The sequence below is a fragment of the Macaca thibetana genome, chromosome X (genome assembly GCF_024542745.1).
Source record: "Macaca thibetana thibetana isolate TM-01 chromosome X, ASM2454274v1, whole genome shotgun sequence".
Taxonomy (NCBI): domain Eukaryota; kingdom Metazoa; phylum Chordata; class Mammalia; order Primates; family Cercopithecidae; genus Macaca; species Macaca thibetana.
The window spans coordinates 28,718,049-28,739,825 of NC_065598.1; the positions used below are offsets into that span (position 1 = coordinate 28,718,049).

At 35.0% G+C, this 21,777-nt stretch overlaps 1 protein-coding gene and 1 pseudogene across 1 annotated transcript in view; one reads left to right on the plus strand and one right to left on the minus strand.

The window, feature by feature from the left end:
- IL1RAPL1 (interleukin 1 receptor accessory protein like 1) overlaps positions 1–21,777 on the plus strand; it is a 1,385,688-nt gene that overhangs the window by 397,085 nt on the left and 966,826 nt on the right. The window lies entirely within an intron of this gene.
- Positions 3,118–3,226, minus strand: LOC126947096 (uncharacterized; annotated as a pseudogene).

Below are 21,777 nucleotides of genomic sequence, written 5' to 3' on the forward strand. Positions count from 1 at the left end.
TGAATATGTATTTCAATCTCTTGGGTAACAAGTTTGTTTTTGTGATGGTTGTTTTTTGTTTTCCCTTTGGTAATGGCAATGTATTCTGGGAAAAAATGCAGTATGTTGATTTTTTTTAAAGCCTATTAAAAATTTCCAAAGTTAAAAATGCCTGAAGCCCTTAATCTACCACATGAAATTGTAAATGATCCCCAGTGGTGGAGTTCTCTGTGATCCAAGTTCATCGGAGTTGACTGATGGATATTTTCAGATCATTCCTGAAGTTATAGTGCATTTCAACAATGAGTATTTGAGGTATAGTGTACAAATGTTCATCTTTCTATGACTGAGATGGCAGAGCCTTTTAGCTAAGACTCAGTGTGATTTACTACCTCTATCTACATCAATCACCAAACATGCAAATCATCTTGACTCTCAGGGGAGCCATGACTCATTCATTGAGATAGAATGGTTCTCCGTCACTTGGCTGGAACTCTCTTCTCTCACCTCCAATGTTTTACACAGGCTGTTTCACAAATGTGAACAAACTGATTTCTCTGCCATCCCAGTTTTTTCATCTCTTCAAATTGATGTTTTTTTCCAGCACATCTTTACTCTGCTAGATCATATTCCCACCCCATTAAATGTTACTGACCATTCTTACCCACTCATATTTATATATCAAGTCAAACGTCTGTTAACATGGGTGAAGTTTATTATAATCATTCTGTGTTATGTTCTCTGTTTAAATTATCCTATCTAATTTTTATATTAATTTCTTAAATAATTCTTTTGTCAAACATGTATAACTTGGACTTGAAATAGCCTAGTGTAAATCTTGAATCTTACTACCTGCACCTTCTGCCACATTGTCCATTTATGATGCTTGTAATTAGTTTGTAGATTTTACTTTTTAAGTGAAATATTCCAGAGCAAGAGTTTTCTGTCAAGAGGGAGTTTACAGTTAGGTTGAGGACAAATGCATATATGGGTCACCTGGCTATTTTTTTTCTTGTGTACAGCATACACATTCCTTATTTCTAGCCTACTTCCACAAACAAATCTGTGAAGGCTCAAGGGTCCAGTATCTCTAATCTGATAAAATATTATACTTAGATCAGGCACGGTTGCTCACACCTGTAATCCCAGCACTTTGGGAGGTCAAAGCAGGAGGATCTCTTGAGCGCAAGAGTTTGAGTCCAGTCTGGGCAACATAGCAAGACCATATCTCTACTAAAAATTAAAAAAAAAAATTAGTTGGTCATGGTGGCGCATGCCTGTAGTCCCAGCTACTCAGGAGACTGAGGCAGGAGGACCACTTGAGCCTGGGAGATTGATGGTGCTATGAGCTATGTTTGTGCCATTGCACTCGAGCCTGAGGGACAGAGTGAGACCCTGTCTCAAAAGAAAAAGAAAAAAATTCTGCTTAGTCCCATGCTGTAGGTAGAATGAGTCTGGCTTTTAATGGCCTGCCTTGATAAGAGGTCAGGTGCACTTTCTCACACATCGTGCCATGTCTCTCAAAGGAGGACTCCTTATTAACATTGACACTAAATAACTGATAAACTAATCATGGAGTTTAACTTAATAAACCTGAAAGAAAAAGATCCTAAAATGATCAAAAAATCTCTTGGGTTTTTTTCTTTTCACAGAGAAGAAAAATTGAAACAGTCATCTTTCAGGACTCCTGAACCAATGTTTTTTCTATTATGCCATACTACCTCTAAAATAATTGTTTGCTAATAGCCAGCTATATGCAAGGAAATATATTAAGGCATTAAAAATGTTTGAAGATATGATTTATTCCTCAAGGCCCTTAACATGCAGTTGGCAAGATAATGCAAACTACCTGTGCCTCTCTTAGACTTCTTAGCACGATGTCTATATTTTGTGATGGTCTGTATTGTGTTTTCTTCTCTTCTCCTCCCAGCCCTGTCTTCCTGTTTACCATCCAAATGTGGTAAAAATGCAGATCTACCTTTGTTCTCCCTGCTGAACTAGGGCCTGGCTCATAGTTGGCATTCACTGCAGTTAGGAGAAGAATTGAAGAGAAGTCTACACTTTCTCCTTTTTGTACATGCTCTTCATTAATCCTGAAGTATCCTAACGCAACCCCTAATTATCCCCAGCTCTTTAAGCCCTACCTATCTCCCTTTAACCTTTGCCTGCCTCACTATTCAAACCCCCTTTCCCATCACTGCTTTTGGGTTTGCATCTACCTCCTGTCCCTGTTTTATGCTACTGTATTTATGCATATATGTTCAATATTTATTAAAATCTTAAAATATACCAGTACCTTAAATAAGAACTGAGGGATAAAGCAGATATGCCTCAAATTTGAGGATATTTTTGTTCTATTTTTTTCTCCAGAACTGATCAGTGCCACAAAATATGATGAGGGAGCAAGGTGTCTGTTTTCTCTTTCAATTTCATTGTTCTAAAGACAACACATTCAGTGTAGGTGCTGTGTATCCATTTCCTGTTTAAATTTACAGTTGTTTTCCAGTGGTGCTGCCTAACTCTCTGCTGATAGCTATACTTGACATTAGGTCATCTGGGCAGCTTGCTGTAATCATCTTTGAGCAAGCTCCTCAGGAACCCAGCTGTGGGCATTAGAATAAAAATTGCGTTCAGTCTTATAATTTCCTCATTTATAATATGGGGATAAGTGTACTACCTTCCTTGTGGGGTTCTTGTGAGGATTAACTGAGTCATTGCGTGTAAAGCACTTAGAATACAGCACTCAGTAAATATTATTATTCATATGGCGCTCTTCAGTACCCAAAATATAACACCACACTATTTGTATTTAGTACCTTTCTGTTGTGGAAGCTTCTATTCAAACAAGGGTATGTATTTTATTTATTTTTAACATTTTGCTTTTGAGAGAGCTTGGGATACATTTCATAGTTGCCTATTGGCAAAGAGAGACACCAATAAATTGATTTCTGCATCCTGCATCATAAGGTAAGTGCTGAAATGCAGTGATCTGACCATAGGAACAGTGCTTCTGCCACTAAACCTGAGTGTCATCAACCTTACTGGTTCTTTACTTAGATACTCTTGTCCAAAGTTCTTAAACATATCCTCAATACTATCATACATCATTCTTTTATTATTATTTTTATTTAAATAAAAAGCCTACAGCACCCGGTATTCCCAGGCAGTCTCCCACTCAAGTACTCACCAGGCCCAACCCTGCTTAGCCTCTGAGATCAGTCATGTTCAGGGTGGTATAGCCATAGACTCATGAATCATTCTTAACTGCATTTTAGCTAGGAAAAATCCTGAATTAAACTATCATTTCATATAACATAAATATGTTTTAACCATATTAAATGACTTCTCCAAATATGAAATACACATGCATATCCTTTGGTCTAGATGGATACTTGACTGTAATTTACTTTGCTGAAATGTATATCTCTCTATCCACATTTGAATTATTTAAATTACTTGGAGAGCCAAGGTGGCTCCCAGACTAAAATTTCCCCAATTGTCCTCCCACTGCTACTTGTTCATGTAAGAAATTTCTCTATCCTGTACACAGACATCAGAGTGTTGTACTCCAAAGAGGCCCTAGGATTTTTATCTCTTCCCCTTTCCCAGTCCTTCTGACAACTTTCCTTCCATTGTTTAAGCAGTATTAAAATTATCCAAATGTTCATCATTGCCTTTTTCTACTTTCAATATTCCTCTAGCAGTGCTGCTAATCTAAAGCTTATGCTCCTGATTTCTCTTCCCTCATGACTTATGATTTATAATGGATTAGCATGAGCCTAGGAGCCACGTACTTCCTCTTGTCCCAGACATATTTAGAGCTTTCCAATTTACACTGACATTGGAGTTTGTCATGGGGGCATTTTTGTCCATCTATTTTTATGATATTTCAGTCAACACTGCATTATATTTCCATATCACATTATTCTGATATAAATAAAAATCATAAGGTAAAATACAGGTATTCATTATTTTCTTGGTATTTATCTTATCCACTGAGTAGCTTTGACTATACTTTAAAAATTCTCAGCTTATTTAATAGATTAAAAATTATAACCTGGACTGAATTAGAGGGAATGAAAGTACGTCACAAAAATCTTTCTTTCTGAAAAGGTTTTAACAACGTAAGTACAAACAACTCTGAGGTTTCTGGAAAGTTAGTACAGAGAAGGCATAACAAATATGTCATTATTGTCAATATTTTCAATTCACCACTTCAGGTAGGATAAGGGATGTTAAAATATTTTTCTTTCAATATTTAATATCACTAATAGGACCAAGAACATTGGAATAGCATGTGTGTGACATAAGCTCAAAGTTCTAGAGTAGTGCTAGTCAATAGAATTTTCTGCAGTATTGGAAATTTTCAATATCTGCACTCTCCAATATGGAAACAACCAGCCACATGTGGCCATTGAGCATCAGAAATGTTGTTAGTGTAACTGACCTGATGCTGAATTTTAAATTGTCTGTACATTTTATTTTAATTAAATTATAAATTTAATTATAAATAGCTACATGGGGCTATTGTCTACCATATTGGATGAACAGTAAAACTTTAGAGACTTCCAGGTTTCTGGTAAGATTGTAATTCACATAATGCTGGTTCATCTTGTGGTCATTATCAGGCCAGTGTCACACTACAAAGCAACACAAATCCTATATTAAAACAACCATGTAAAATGACCTATAAGAAACTACCACAACACACTGAAAAATAATTTTGATATTTATGGTTTTGCAAGCATGTCAAAATATTTAAGGATCCTTTTCACACATCTTTCTCCTTGAAGACTTCTCACTATGCTTCTTCTGTGCTTTCTTCTTGTTTCTCCTCCAAATATTTTCCCCCAACTTATCTATACATCTCAGGTATCCTTCCCTTCTCTCATCCTCATCTCTTCTCTACACCTTTTAATATCTGTCTCTTTATCCATTATCCCCACACATCAACTGGTCCCTAACTGTGAACACTAAACACAAAATCCTCATCCCCAGAGAAGGGATTTGCTATCCATCACAAGAATAAATATTTGTAAAGGCTGAATTGGGGGCTATGTATTAGAGTCATTTCTAGATGTCACCCTTTTTACATCCTCTAGGCAAGATTAATATGAATTTCATGAGGCCTCTAGAGTTTCAGAAAAAAGCTAATGCTTATTGAATGCTTTGAGTTAAGTAGCAGCACCTCAAGGCAATAACAATACCTCAAGGTCTCTTCCACCTCTTTGATCTGATGAAAAATTGAATAATAAATATAAACTGGCTATGATAGAAACCAATGAGTGAATCACTTTTTATATGAAATTAATTAACAGAGGAAAAGGTTTAAAAAGGATGCCCTTCATCTTCCCTGAATTGGGAGCTTATCCTTTAGACTTTAGGTTTTGTTCATTTGGGATACAGTCAACAAATATTTGTTGAGCCTTGACTGAGTGTTAGGCACTGTTTTAAAATTATTTTATTTGTATTGGTGATAAGAAGATGGTGATCCTTGCCCATATAGAACTTACAAATGTTAAAGGAGGCAGAGAGAAAACAAGAAAATCTATAACCTAAATATAAACTTATCAATCGTGATCACTGTAATTAAGAAGTTAATGGAGTTGAATAATAGAATAGCAGGATGGGAATGCCATACTAACGCATGGCCATTAAAAACTAAGTGATCCTATGTAACACATATGCACAGAGATGTTCTTTATGGTTTCATAGATTTGATGTTAGTGCAACCCATCCTTTTATATATTATATATTGCCAGCCTTAGATGGTCTTTGGTAAACCACATCTGAATTTTTTATTAGGAAATGTGAAATAAAGACTTCAGCTTATTCCCTGATGGGGTTGAATACCAATTAACAATTCAGTATGAATAACATTTCCATCTTTACCTAACGAGCACTTTTTTTTAAAGGTTGTCCATTTTATGAAAATGAGTAGAAATCGAAAAATGCAATGCTGATAATGCTAAGAAGGATAGACTCATGAAGATTATTATGCATATTGTATTAGCCTCGGGTGGCTCTGAATGCATTAGATATAAGCTGGTAGATGGTGGGCTACATGAGGAAGAAAAATAAAATCAAAGAAGACATAAAATTTGCTGACCCTGCAAAAACCCCAAAGTTGTGCCTAAAAGATGAGATTTAATCGAGTATTTTTAAAAACTAGATGCTAGGTCTTATGGAATAGAAACTTGTTTCCTATCCTGTGAGTCTATTAAATATTTTGCCATTAAGAATTTATTTAAAAATTCTTAACTGCATTATGTAGAAATTACATGGAATGTGTCTTATACATTGTCCTTTCCCCCAAAGTGTTATTTCTTCCCATTTTATACTTAATAGAGTAGAGGTTAAGTAAATGGATGAACATAATATAACTAGAAAATTGCATAGATAGGATTAAAATGTAGAATGTTTTGGCTTCAAAGTCTATATTCTTTCTAATTCATGACTTCTTTATAAAAATATGTTTATCGGTGGTTTTGGTTGGATCATCAGAAAACTGGGTTCTTCCTTCACTCGTATAGACAGAAATAAAGAGTGAAATTATAACATATAAGGGAGTAATTTGAAATATGCTCATTTTTCTTGCTGTTGTCAAAAATGAGTATTTTATATTGTTTTCTTTTTAAAACACAATTTGCTTTCTTGCACAGAAAAATATATCCATTTTTCTTTAGAAATTTACTAAATTTTTAATTTGCTAATCCCAAGGGAATGATTATTTACTTAGGATTAAGTATAGTCAATTGGTATTACGATGCTGGGAAGTAAAGTGCAGAATTCTATTAAGGACTTAGTGATTTGGATTTGTCAAAGAAGAGTCACTTGGTGATGTAATTTGCATTGTCATGTATATGCAAAGTTCTGTTTCAGCTTGGAGACTTTATCTTTGAATTTTCACTGAGAAGATATTGGCTTTCTGTGTAGTCATTACCCTGGACACACATGTATAGAAAGAGTCCTTAGTACATGTGCTTTCGAAATATTGCCTATGATCGGTGCCTCCTTAGGGAAAGTGAGTTTTTTGTTAAGAGTCTGAAAGTCTATTTAGGAAAGTTGTTTTCATAGAGTGTCCTGAAGCTTACTTGGTCTGACTTAACAGCAAAGTCAATTTAACAGAGTCTGCCTTGCAGAATCCTGGATCTATCAGAGATTTAGTTCTCCATGCTGTGTGGGAAAATTATACTGGCTGATTTCAGGAGAAGTTACTGTGGGAACACAATTTGGCACATTTCTGCTGAAGCCAGAAACCTGGATGCCTTGCTCTTTGTGAGGTATCAAAAATAAAAATTCATGAAATTCTGACATCCTGCCTGCTCCTTTATCTGGGTTAAATGCTGTGGTAAAATTCTCTTTTGGTTGAAATATTTAAGAAGAAAAGCAATACATATGAACAGACACACATTTATACACACACACACACACACACACACACACACACACACACACACTTGCTTTTCTTTACTTGAATTATCTTGTTGAATCCTAATTACTGTACTCATATACTGCTTCTTCCCAGGGAATATAGAATATTACTGTTATCAAGATATGCCACACATATCCTCACTGGTGACCTACCCTCTCAATTCTCTTTGCTGGTTTGTTGGATTAAAATAGAGAAGCAGAAATCTTATGTAGGAGGAATATGTTGACAAGTGGTGGGTTTTATCTTGATAATTTCACCAAATATATGAATTGACGTTGTCAGTCACTAAAGTAAGTGTGCTGAATGCCCTCTGTGTGTGCATCAGGACAAGTGGTCTAATCAAGTTCAAATGTGCTATGTCTATTTGGCTCAGCTTAATTAAAATTCAGCCCTGCTTTTGAGCAAGCCACAGTGGGTTGGCAGACCTTCAAAGGGCTATATTGCAGCAAACAATAAAAGTGATAAAGGCACACAATAGCAATAAATACAATGCAAATGCCCCTGTTACTCACAAATCCAGTGGAAAATGATTGCTTGGAACATGCTTATCCACTTCTCATCATAAAATTAAAGTTTTTGCATCACTGTATTTTTAAGTTTGCCTACATTCTCCTTGTCAATGGGCTTTTTTTGTTTGTTTGTTTGTTTTACTACTAATGGAGTGAAAGAAAATGATAGTAAGATAAATCAGCTCAATACAATTCAAATACTTTTTAAATTTTTACAACTTTTGTGTTATTTTTTACACATGGGTGACAACTTACTAAAAGGATTTTTACCTGTATGAAGAAGACAGCCATAATTCATCCACCATTCATTTGTAGTGGAGGTGGTATATTCTTGGTGATCATCCTTTATTTTTTTTTTTTCCAGTCCACTGTTTTTGGCTGGCTGCCACGGTCGCAGATTTTCTCACAAACTGCCATCTGGCATTCTTGCTGTCCCTCACATATAGCTTTGTCAGGACCTCCTCCAAGCAGGCTGGAGAATTTCACAGCTCGGGGGCATGGGAGTATACACGAAGTTGCAGCCACTTCAGGGTTGATTTCTCACCTACAACCCACGTATCTGTCACTGCTAGATGTTTAGTGGAAAGAGCTGCTAGGGCACTGGAGATTAGGGGACCTGGAAAGAAGTATCAACTCACCTCTGATGAGCTGTATTTGTAGCCACTCTGCATTTGAAGAACAGAGATTTTAAAAATCTAATCTCTGTATTTTACATAATCATTGTGGAACATAACTGTGGGTAAATTATTATGAAAGATGCTTCTAAAAATTCAAGATGGAGATATTGATATTATAGTATCTCTTATAGCACACATGATTGTTGTATCATTTCAAAGTTTTCAATGAATGCTTTTATCTAGTCAGATGGAATCTGTATATATAATTCCACAACGTAACTAAGATATAAGAGAAGGAAAGTTTCACATTGCATCCAAAATATATACATGAGGCCACCAATGGTAGAAATCTGGTAGTGTTTTTGTTACAGTTTTCAACGCAGTGAAACACTATCTCTTCTGTGTGTATGCTTTAGGTTTCATTTTGGCTTCTAGGCTTTAATCAAGCACTGAGATAGTTCTTATAAAGATATGTTTCACCATTGTATTAACTACGTCACTGACTTCAATAGGTGAAAGAGATGCACTGGGATAGAGCCATCACAACTGTTCACAAAATTCTGGCCAGTGGAACGGTAGTCACAAGGCCAAGATTTTGTGAACCGTGGTCTATGGCTGTATCTCAGTACATCTCTTATCTTCTGGAGTGGAAGCCACATGCTTTTCACTTCTTTTATATTTCATCCATTACCTACTAATTGCCCTTAAATCATCCTAAACTTTGATTCTTTTCTTATTCTATTCAAATAATAAATGGCAGAAAATAAATTTGAAAACACTATTTAATTATTAATATAAGTAACATGCTCTCTTAACACGCTGAAGAATATCATACTTTCAAGTGAGAGAAGCCAGATCAAGTGTTAGTTTTTATTTTAGATGCCACGTTAAGATAATAGCCTTTAGAAAAGGCGTACACCTGTAGTGACACACTGACAGTATGCGTTCAATGAAAGATTCAATGAAATTCCTGCTGCAGAGTATTGACTGTGACATTTATATTACGCATCAAACAATTATATAGATTCCAAATATCTAGAAAGTAAAATTGTAAACACAACTAAAATCATTTCTTTCTTGGATAATGTAATCAATATTTCTCTGTGAACATAAAATATAGAACAGTCAGTGGTCAATATTTTGGGGAAATTTCCATCATAGTATAATAAATATTTTGGGAAGATAAACTTATACTTGTAGAAAATAAAATTTTCTTAAAATGTGTCATGAATATATTGCTCAAATTTATTATAATATAGGTTATGTTAGAAAAAATATTTCTAGGTAGTTATATTAAATGGTTATGACAAATGCCAATGAATGTCAGGTTAAACAAGTTTGCAGTATTTTCAAGACATGCAGTAATTTGGTAAATTATTGTATTTTAACAACAGATGTATTTTCTGATTTTTTTTTATTTTCTGAATTTTAATGTGCAGAACTTAACACTATAGTAACCAAACAAAAGTGAAAATCTCAAAAGGTATTGTTTTTCTAAAGCCAAAAACAAATAAAAAATTAGATGCACCAGTGGCCCCCAGGTGGACACCCGTAGTCTCCAATTGAACAGTTGTTTCATTCCTAAGTGGATGTGACCATAATCTGCTTTGAGAATTATATTCAAACTTTATCAGTCTTTGTTTCAGTCTGTCCAACGTCTGAGCCAAATCCTCCAGCTTTCCTTAGAGATCATATCTAGAATAAGCTTACCTTGTATTACATCTCAGAAGTTTCTTGAAACTAAATCGGGGATAGGGTCATTGCTAAGTAAGCTTTCATTGATCTGGATCGGAGATGTCTGCCTGAAATGGGAATTAATCTAAAATCCTTAGACATGTTAAATAGTTCTCTATTTCAGTGCAACAGACAAGTCTTCACTGATTCTTTTCAGTTTGTTACCTGAAGCTTAAGTTTCCTACTTTGTTTTTTCCTGTTGCTCACTTTTTACCTATAACTAAGAGTGAGGCCGAATATACATACCATCAAGTTGCTAAAGGAGAAACAAAGTAGGTAGGATCTGGGGCCAGCCACTCTGCCAGTGACCGTCTGTTGAGATCTTTCTATATATAGGGTCAACCAACTGTAAATATATATGAGACGAGGATGTCTCCAGTATAGAATCAAAATGCCAGATTTGAGCATCCTGTGTGGCTCACCCAACAATGATGGTATCCATATGTAAGACGGTTTTATTTTGTACTGCTTTCATATAAACTCTTTGGAGGTCTTTGAATAGGGATTTTTTTCTTCTATAATTTTAAATACCTCAATGCCAATGAGATATGAAACTCATAGCTATAACTTTTCCTACAATTAGGGACAACAATTATAATTTGGAAAAGTAGATGACTAAGCAAATGTATATGAACATATACATCTTCAAATATAAATGCTTTCTTAATGGAGACTTGCTCATAGAAATCAGAAATGTGTAGTTTGTTTGCTGTTGTATCAACCTGCATTTGACTATGATTCTTTTCTAAATGTAAGTCGTGTCTCAATTTTTGAATTTGTTATGGAGTCTTTTAAAGAGACAAGAACATATCAATAGAAGAAACAGATTCTACTGTGTTTATGTTTGTGTTTGTGTACAAGAGCATTCACAAAATAGTCATACTTTTGAACTAACTCCCACAGAAAAATTTAAAACTAAAAAGACTTAAAACATATGACTGGCAAGAGCTTCAAAAACCTGAGAACTCTATGCTTATCAGATAAAAGAAGAAGCAGCATTATGAAAATGTATCTGGATACCATAAGATAATTTCAAAGTACTTCAAGTAAAAACAGAGTGAGAGGGGCTCTTTGTTCATCTGACCTTATATTTTATAAAAACTCAACCTTTGATTCCATGATAAATAGAATAGCAAAATCCCATAATGTTAGATATATATATATCATCTTTGATCTTCTGAAATGTTATGTATGTCAAGTTAAAAAATATTGAACTTTGATGGTAATAATACAATGCAAATATTTTGATCAAAACTAGTTACTTTGTGAAGACGGAAATGATATTGAAGTACTTGTTTTTTCAAGAGTCATATGGAGTCATATATATATTTGGATAGCATAAAACTTAGGAACAAATTATTGTTAATGAGAGTTCTGAGACAGAATTTTATGTTTAGATTTAATACTTTTAAAATAACATTTTTCAAAATGCAAATTGAAATATTATATGGATGCATACCATATTATACACAGGTAGTGTTTATTTACCTTTTGTTTAACAATTATTTATTGAATGTCTTTTTTTTTGGAAATGCTGTAGTAGGCACTATTAATTATGTGGATTATAAAACAGATGAAATTCCTGACATTGTGGACTTACTTTCGAGTTTGATGCTATAAAACTTGGTGCTCTTTCAATCAAATATAGGTTGAATTATTGGCTTCAATTTTTACTGACTGAATCCTTTTGAATTTCAATACCTTATGAGAAAGCTATGGCTTAGATAGAATATAAAACTTGGTGGTCAATAATGGAAGTAGGAAATAAAACCAAGCTTGCCTGACTGTCAAGTCAATAATTTCCCCATTAGTCTAGATTAGATAATAAATGTATAAGTGTGAATTTAAAACTGCAAAGTATGGTAGAAATAACAATTGGCTTTATAATAGCTATTTAATTTTATTTAATATTCCTTGGCAATTTTATTTATATAAATTACCAATATTTATTGAGTGCCTATTATTTGACAAACATAGTTTGAGATCTTGGGGATATTTTCAGGAACAAGAAAATAAGTCCTACTTCTCAGAGTTCTGAAGTTTTAGCATGAAAATACAGACAATAAACAAATACTTGAGAAAATGTTTAGTGCTAAACACTATGGTAAAAAGTAAATCAGGGAAACCAGATGCTCAGGAAGTCTTTTCCAAGTGGACCTCAATGACTGAAAGAGCCAGCCATGCTAACATGTGGGGAAGAATGTTTGAGAAAGAAGGAAAATGTAGTGCAAAGCCCCGAGAATGGAATGAGGTTGGTATGATCAAAGGTCCCAGAGAAATCAAGTGTGGCTAGAGCACTAGCTTTTAAAATGTGATGACCAGACGAGCAACCTCATCATCCAAGTATTTATTAGTATTCTAGGCATGTTAATTTCCTTGATTTGAAAATTATGCTGTGATTCAGTAAGACCTTAACATTCAGCGAAATTGAGAGTAAAGGGTATGTGGCAGCATTTCATTGTCCAATTTTTCCAATTTTTTTTTTGACAAATTTGAAAATACTTGACAATGAAAATTTAAAAAAGAAATGAGCACTATACAGCAAAAATGAAAGGTTTTAAGCAGTGCAACCAGTGGAATACTGTGATCTAGTTTGGGTTTAAAGAAAAATATTATTGCTATATGATATGAAAAATGGGTTAGAAGAGGGAATATAATGCAAACACAATGACCAGTGAAGGAGCTGTTGCCATTGTCCAGAGGAGACATGATGGTGACTGGGACTGGAGTGACGGCAGTAGAGATCAGCTGTGAGTAAATAGATCCAAGATAATATAATTTGAAGATACAATTGACAAGGCTTACTGATTGATTGATTGTGAGAAGGAGTAACAGAAATAGACAAGTTAAGAATGCTTAGGTTTTAGACCAGAGCCACTGGCTTGATGCTAGTGATATTTATTTATTGAGAAGGCAAAGAGTGAAGTAGGAGGTTGTCAAATAATGACAGTTGATTAATTTTTATAAGTAAATTATTAAAGGAAATCTAAACAGACAATTTGCATTTTCTTTGAGTATTTGTAATTAATAGCTGGTAGTGACAAATTTAGCTTGATGAATGCCATATTGTCTATAAATAAATTAACTCACTTGAGTGTTCTCATATTTTTCCCAGTTTTTATAGTTGAATGCAGTTTTAGAACATTAAATTGTGCCATATATTAAATAAAATAATTAAACAATACCAACAAGTACTCTTAATTTGCTCTTATAAATTTGTATATCCTTATATAATTTATTATTTTATTCAACAAATACTTGTGGAGTGGCTACTTTGTACCAGGTACTCTTTCAATCACTGGAAATATAACATGAAGAAATAGGCTGAAATCTCTGCTCTGATAGAGCTTTCATTCTGGTACATTCTAGAATGAGGCATTTTAAGAAAACAAAATTATGATGTGTGGGTGGGTGGAATAGACAGTTTAAACAAGAAGTAAAATGACTATTAAGTCAGATAATACCAAGGATATGGACAAAATTGAAGTCAATAAGGAGCACTGATAATATGAGAAAGGAAGGGTTTGGGTCTTGAGGGTGTTTTAAGTTAAAATAAGGTCATTAGGAAAGACCTCTTTGATTAAGAGTTGAGGGATGGAGTTACAAAGTGCTAAGAAGAAAGGTCATAAATGTGGGGGAACAGGCAGATATAGGGAGCTTTGTATACTTATTTCAAACACGACCGTGTGATTGCCTGAATGACTGGACGGATGGCATTGCCATTTATCGAAATGGAGAAGACAGCCAAAAGTCTAGGTCTGCATTGTGGGCATGTTTGGGAGATCACTGTGGACCTGATAAATTTGATGTGCCCTTTAGAATTCCAAGTAGAGATGCCAGTGGCTGGTAGGATTTAAGAGATCGTAGATCGCATGAGAGGACTATACCTCTGAATAGCAAGTGTTGTATCAAATTAAGTAGTTATATTTCAGGATTTTTTGTGTTTGTTGTTGTTGCCAGGGAACTGATATACGGGAGTAAGTTCTTGATAGTTTTAAATGCAGTGAAGAGTGATTTTCTCAATTCTTATGAGAATTTGGATCAGAATAATTTTATTTCAGTGAAAAATCAGAAATATCAAATGCAGCTTAATTGCACTGACATTATTAAAAGAATGAGGACTTAAGCATATGGCAAATTTAATTAAAATATTACTCTTATAGAAGAGTGATGATAGTAGGGGACTTTTTTTTTTCTTAAAGCATATTATATGTCTTCAGCAGTACTCATTTTTACAAAATGCAGAAGACTATATTTAAGATGATTTCTACTTCATGTTATTATGTGGTAAAATAAGGAAATACATGAAGCTGTGTTATGTTAGTTTGGGTTATCTTTGAAGCTTTTGATTGGGAATTGACTGTAAATAATATATAAGCACTAAGTTCTGAATGTGAATGTGATCTTAGATGGTCATCAAGACACTATGTTTCCTTTGTTTTCCTATCAAATGTAGGGGGCAATAATGTCAGCTATTATGTATTTATTTAAAAAAATATTTTGAAAATGAAAACAAGCTATAGATATACCTATAAATGTGAATATATTTTCAATTCTTCAACAAAATATGTTTTAAAATAAGAAAACCTGTTCTTTTTCTTATCTTCACTAATCTCTTTTTAGCAGGAAAGATTATTTTCTGTTTGCAAATAACAAGGCTTAGGCAGTAAGTAAGCGTTGGAGAGAGGAACAATAGCTCTACTCTAGAACAGATTGAGGAATCATGCTTAAAAGTACCCATAATTAACTTGGAAATTAATTGGAAGAAAAGGAAGAAAATTAGGAGAAATTACTTTGCTAGAGATTGTTTTGCATTGATCAAATGATAAAAATGTCCTCTTTGAAGTTTTCATTTAGGATCCCTGAACTGATATTCATATTATTGCTACAGAGGTATTATAAATTCCCAGTCATTAGCGTAAGGATTTAGTGACAGATCTGAGGTTCTCCAAAAACACCTCAATGCCAAGCAAATGATTCTGCTATTAGTCTTCTTAATGCACCTGGCAATTTCCTGTCCTTCTACTTTGATCTTCTTTCTCTTCTCAGCTTTGCAATATTAAGAAAGGGGTAGTGGCAAAAAGACTGTCAACTTAGAAGGCTAACTTTGGGGGAAATCAGTATAGCACAGCCATCCCCCAAAAGCTTCCTTTGTGTTAATGCGAACTTCCACACAATATTTTCCAACTTCTATGAACCAGAAAAGGCTCATTCTTTAAAAAAAAAAAAAAAAAAAGCTTTATTGAGTTATAATTTACACACTACACAATTTACCTATGCAACATTTAAGATGCAGTGGTTTACAGGATATTCACGGTGTTGTGCAACCTTTACCAAAATTAATTTTAGAACATTTTCATCATTCCAAAAAGAAACCCCATGCCTATTAGCAGACAGTTTTCATTTTCCTCCAAATACACCCCCTCCCTTCCTCAGTCTTGTGCAACTACCAGTCTACTTTCTGTCTTTATGGATATGCTTAGTCTGGACATTTAATAAAAATGAAATCAAGTCATATGTGTCCTTTGTGACTGGCTTCTTTCATGTACTGTAATGTTTATAAGGTCCATCCATATTATGGCATCTATCAGTATTTCATTTCTTTTGATTTCCACACATAGTCCATTATATGGATGTAGAAAATTTTATTTACCCACTAATCATTTGATGATCATTTGGATAGTTTCTATTTTGGGCTATTAGGAATAGTGTTGCCATAAATTTTTTTGTACAAGTCTTTGTGTGGACATTTCTTTGGGGCATATTCCTAGGAATGGAATTGCTGGGTCATATGATAATCCTATTTTTAATCTTTTGAGGTACTGCCAGACTGTTTCCTAAAGTGGCTGCACCGTTAACATTCCGAATAGCAGTGTATTAGTGTTCTTATTTCTCTGTTGAACTCCACCAACAATTGGTATTTTCTGGGTTTTTGTGTGTGTGTGTGTGTGATACGATACTCTGAGCATAAAATGTACCATTTTACTGTGTACAATTAAGTGGCCTTAAGTACATTCACAACCTTGTGCAACCATCACCATTATCTAGTTCCAGGGCTTTTTCACGATCTGATTGTAGCCATCATAGGATGTGTGATGTGGTAACTCATTGTGATTATGATTTGTATTTCCCTGATTTCTGATAATTCTGAGCATCTTTTTGCGTGATTATTGGCCATTTATGTATTTTTTAAGAAATATATATTCAAATCTGTTGCCAGTTTGTAAACCGGCTTTTAAAATTATTGAATTATAATAATGAAAAGACTCATTCTTAACAGTGAATGTACTTCATGAAAAACTCAACCACCCCATGGTTTGAGTTTAAATGTATTTGCCAGTGATCCTGGACTTACCCAGTGTGCAGATATTACATCTTTATGACATCAGAACATTGATGTCAAGTGCTTATTAGTTCAGGGTAGTGTGGAAGAAGTTGTACAAAGCAGGCACTTTTATACCCGTCTCTCTTAGAACATTTATCTCTAAAAAACATACATGAAACAACTGCCAAAATCCAGATGCATTTGTTGTATAACATTAATTTATAGGATGTTAACTTGTTTTGTTGTAAACTACTGGAGTGCTTTGAAGAGGAATTTTCTTAAATCATATTCTTGAGAAAAGTATTAAATCAGAAGGTACACATATGGATGTGCTTATTAGTAAGATAACTCTATGTTGGTGATATTCAGTGTATAGTTTTCAGAGCTGAAGCGAGCTTTCTGTTTCCACAGTTTAAATGAGATGTGTTTCAAAATGACACTTAGGATTATCTGATGGAGATGTTGTCCCCTGTCATATTTATCATTTAATCTTATATGGTCTCAAACAGAGAAAATCATCTTTTTGGCATACTGGCATACTTAATTTATGCAGCATACTATATAGTGATAAGACTCATTTCACTATAAAGGGAGGACTGAGCCAAACCAGAGAATGGAATAGCCTGCTTTATTTGCAAATGGATAACCATAGACTTGTCCAGTTATTATTAAGATAAAAAGGAAATGATGACAAAACCAAGATCTTGGCTATGTTAACAAATTTCAGTTTCTCAGTCTATTTCTGAAAATGTTGAGTTCCTTCCAAGATCCCATGTTCCCCCCACCCCCACAACCAGATTTATTCCAGGCGATAGTAAATACACCTGGTATTCAAGGGATATTATTCACATATTCACTTTTAAAGCCAGTTTTGAAGGAGTCTCCAAGACATTGAAGGGAACCAGATGGTGTGCAGACCATTCTACAAGGTTTATGATTAGTTTGGCTCAAGCAGCTGGTCTCTGCAATGAAAGAGTTGTCATGGTAGAAAAATCCTCTTTTCCCTCAGTGCAGCTGGGGTTGTCCAGGGACGACTTTTCCCAGGCAAGTTTTCTCTCTCCATTGGGCGTTTGCAAAGTCTGTTGTACTTAGAGAAGTTAAGCCATTTCTGTTGAACCAAGATGACAAAAAACACAAATGAGCCAATGTTATTTTTTTTTTTATTTAGCTCAGGATGGTTTAATTGCCTTAAAAAAAAAAAAAAAGTTTTCACCTCTGAGTGGGCCTTTTCTGTCCAGTATTAGAAATAACAACTGAGACTATTCAGGGGAAAAAAAAAAAAAAAAAAAAAAGATGGCACTCTTCCAAAAGAGAAAGTGAACTTCAACACAATTCTCAGATTCAAAAGGATCGCAAAGGAGGATTATTTCTGCCAGCTTTGGTCATTTGACAGCTACAATTCTCCTTCTTCAGTATGTCATCACAAATCTCTCTCAACTTATTAATGAGAATCCTGCATTTAATTCTTTCATGTGTATGGAGAGGGAGGTGGGGTGGAGAGGGAGACTGAGAGAGAACTTTCACCTTCTTTATGTGATAAGATGTTTAAATGTAATTGACTGTTCTGCTTTTGCCATTAAAATGTTATTTTGCATTCCCATCATATTGATTTTAAATTGAAACTCAATGCTTTTGCAAAGACAGTCTTGGGTTTGTAAATAGATAGGTTTTATTGCAAAGAGAGGAATATTTATCTGAACAGATACATGAGTGTTTCCATAAAGAATGGGCCTATTTTACTTTATCAGCAACTAAGGGGAAGGTTAATGGCTATGATGTATCTTTTCAGTTGTGTGTGAAACATGCAGTGTTCTTGCTGTTGAGATTTATGGTATGGAAGACAAAGCAGGTGCTATTCCAAGCCTTCTTTCAACAGCGGAGTATAAACTATGGCCTGAACTTATCTGTCAAAAAGTAAGTTAAAATAACGTTAGGGAAAGCCTAGAATTTCACACTTTTGCATACCTTCCTCTCTAGCTCAGGAATTTAGGCAGGATGATTAATGACCACTGTTATTTGTGAGCTTTCCAAGTCCCTACAGACATAATGAACTCGACTTTTCAGCCACGTAGAAGGAAACAGGCTGTTAGAGCTCTACAACACGACATGTTCATAATGATGAGCTCTCTGCAGTTGGGAAGAAAGGAAAAAAGAGAAAAATCTTCTCATGTCCTATAGTCTCAACTTCAAACATCTACTCCCTCTCTTTCTTATTTCTCCATCTTCTTCCTGCCTACACACACGCACACACACACCCCCCACACACAGAATTTATCTATACTTTTATTAACCCAGAATCTAAGTCTGGCTGTACTTAGTCTTGCGTCTTATTTTTCCTTCATATCAAGCAAGCAAACCATGCTTACTGATTTCCTTGTCAGCATATCATATGGATTTGTCTTTCCCCCTGTTCTGTTCACCCTGTCGTCTTGTGTTTATGCTAGCCCAATCCCTGAGTTAATTTAGGCTCCAGGCACTGTCTGCTTTTTGAGGTAATACAACCTCTTCATTTTCCTGTGCCTTATTTTAATCCCAGCAGTTTTTTTTCTTGCTTTTCAAAATCATCTTTTTATTCTGACCCCACCTCCAAAGATTGTATATGCTCCTTTTTTTGTTATCTCTAATGTAAATATCTCTTATCCTTTTTAAGTTCAATATTCATTTCCATCAAGATGTACTTTAAATGCATCTTCTTGCATAATCCTTTTCAGATCAGCTTCACCTCATAAGGTCCATTCTGATAAACTGCTTACAATGTTTTTACCCCATAATACTAATCATATCTTAGATTACTTACTTAAATAAAACACAACTTCTTGCACATATGCATTTGTTCTAAGGATAGTTGCTTTGTTATCTATATAGTCAGTATTCAATGCCTTTTCAAATATAATTCAACAAGGACTGTTTTCAACCTCAAAGAAGTGAATGAACAGTCACTAACTTTAAACTTCCATCAATCCCACAGCATTCCCCAGCTCTTCCAGAGTACCTGTGGAAATTAGATTCGTTGTAAGCCCCTTTTTTATTTCTTTTTTTTTTTTTTAAATTTATTTATTATTATTATACTTTAAGTTGTAGGGTACATGTGCATAACGTACAGGTTTGTTACATATGTATACTTGTGCCATATTGGTGTGCTGCACCCATCAACTCATCATTTACATCAGGTATAACTCCCAATGCAATCCCTCCCCCCTCCCCCCTCCCCATGATAGGCCCCTGTGTGTGATGTTCCCCTTCCCGAGTCCAAGTGATCTCATTGTTCAGTTCCCACCTATGAGTGAGAACATGCGGTGTTTGGTTTTCTGTTCTTGTGATAGTTTGCTAAGAATGATGGTTTCCAGCTGCATCCATGTCCCTACAAAGGACGCAAACTCATCCTTTTTGATGGCTGCATAGTATTCCATGGTGTATATGTGCCACATTTTCTTAATCCAATCTGTCACTGATGGACATTTGGGTTGATTCCAAGTCTTTGCTATTGTGAATAGTGCTGCAATAAACATACGTGTGCATGTGTCTTTATAGCAGCATAATTTATAATCCTTTGGGTATATCCCCAGTAATGGGATGGCTGGGTCATACGGTACATCTAGTTCTAGATCCTTGAGGAATCGCCATACTGTTTTCCATAATGGTTGAACTAGTTTACAATCCCACCAACAGTGTAAAAGTGTTCCTATTTCTCCACATCCTCTCCAGCACCTGTTGTTTCCTGACTTTTGAATGATCGCCATTCTAACTGGTGTGAGATGGTATCTCATTGTGGTTTTGATTTGCATTTCTCTGATGGCCAGTGATGACGAGCATTTCTTCATGTGTCTGTTGGCTGTATGAATGTCTTCTTTTGAGAAATGTCTGTTCATATCCTTTGCCCACTTTTTGATGGGGTTGTTTGTTTTTTTCTTGTAAATTTGTTTGAGTTCTTTGTAGGTTCTGGATATTAGCCCTTTGTCAGATGAGTAGATTGCAAAAATTTTCTCCCATTCTGTAGGTTGCCTGTTCACTCTGATGGTAGTTTCTTTTGCTGTGCAGAAGCTCTTTAGTTTAATTAGATCCCATTTGTCAATTTTGGCTTTTGCTGCTGTTGCTTTTGGTGTTTTAGACATGAAGTCTTTGCCCATGCCTATGTCCTGAATGGTACTACCTAGGTTTTCCTCTAGGATTTTTATGGTATTAGGTCTAACATTTAAGTCTCTAATCCATCTTGAATTAATTTTCGTATAAGGAGTAAGGAAAGGATCCAGTTTCAGCTTTCTACTTATGCCTAACCAATTTTCCCAGCACCATTTATTAAATAGGGAATCCTTTCCCCATTTCTTGTTTCTCTCAGGTTTGTCAAAGATCAGATGGCTGTAGATGTGTGGTATTATTTCTGAGGACTCTGTTCTGTTCCATTGGTCTATATCTCTGTTTTGGTACCAGTACCATGCTGTTTTGGTTACTGTAGCCTTGTAGTATAGTTTGAAGTCAGGTAGCGTGATGCCTCCAGCTTTGTTCTTTTGACTTAGGATTGTCTTGGAGATGTGGGCTCTTTTTTGGTTCCATATGAACTTTAAAGCAGTTTTTTCCAATTCTGTGAAGAAACTCATTGGTAGCTTGATGGAGATGGCATTGAATCTATAAATTACCTTGGGCAGTATGGCCATTTTCACAATATTGATTCTTCCTATCCATGAGCATGGTATGTTCTTCCATTTGTTTGTGTCCTCTTTTATTTCACTGAGCAGTGGTTTGTAGTTCTCCTTGAAGAGGTCCTTTACATCCCTTGTAAGTTGGATTCCTAGGTATTTGATTCTCTTTGAAGCAATTGTGAATGGAAGTTCATTCCTGATTTGGCTCTCTGTTTGTCTGTTACTGGTGTATAAGAATGCTTGTGATTTTTGCACATTAATTTTGTATCCTGAGACTTTGCTGAAGTTGCTTATCAGCTTAAGGAGATTTTGGGCTGAGACAATGGGGTTTTCTAAATATACAATCATGTCACCTGCAAACAGGGACAATTTGACTTCTTCTTTTCCTAACTGAATACCCTTGATTTCTTTCTCTTGCCTGATTGCCCTAGCCAGAACTTCCAAAACTACGTTGAATAGGAGTGGTGAGAGAGGACATCCCTGTCTTGTGCCAGTTTTCAAAGGGAATTTTTCCAGTTTTTGCCCATTCAGTATGATATTG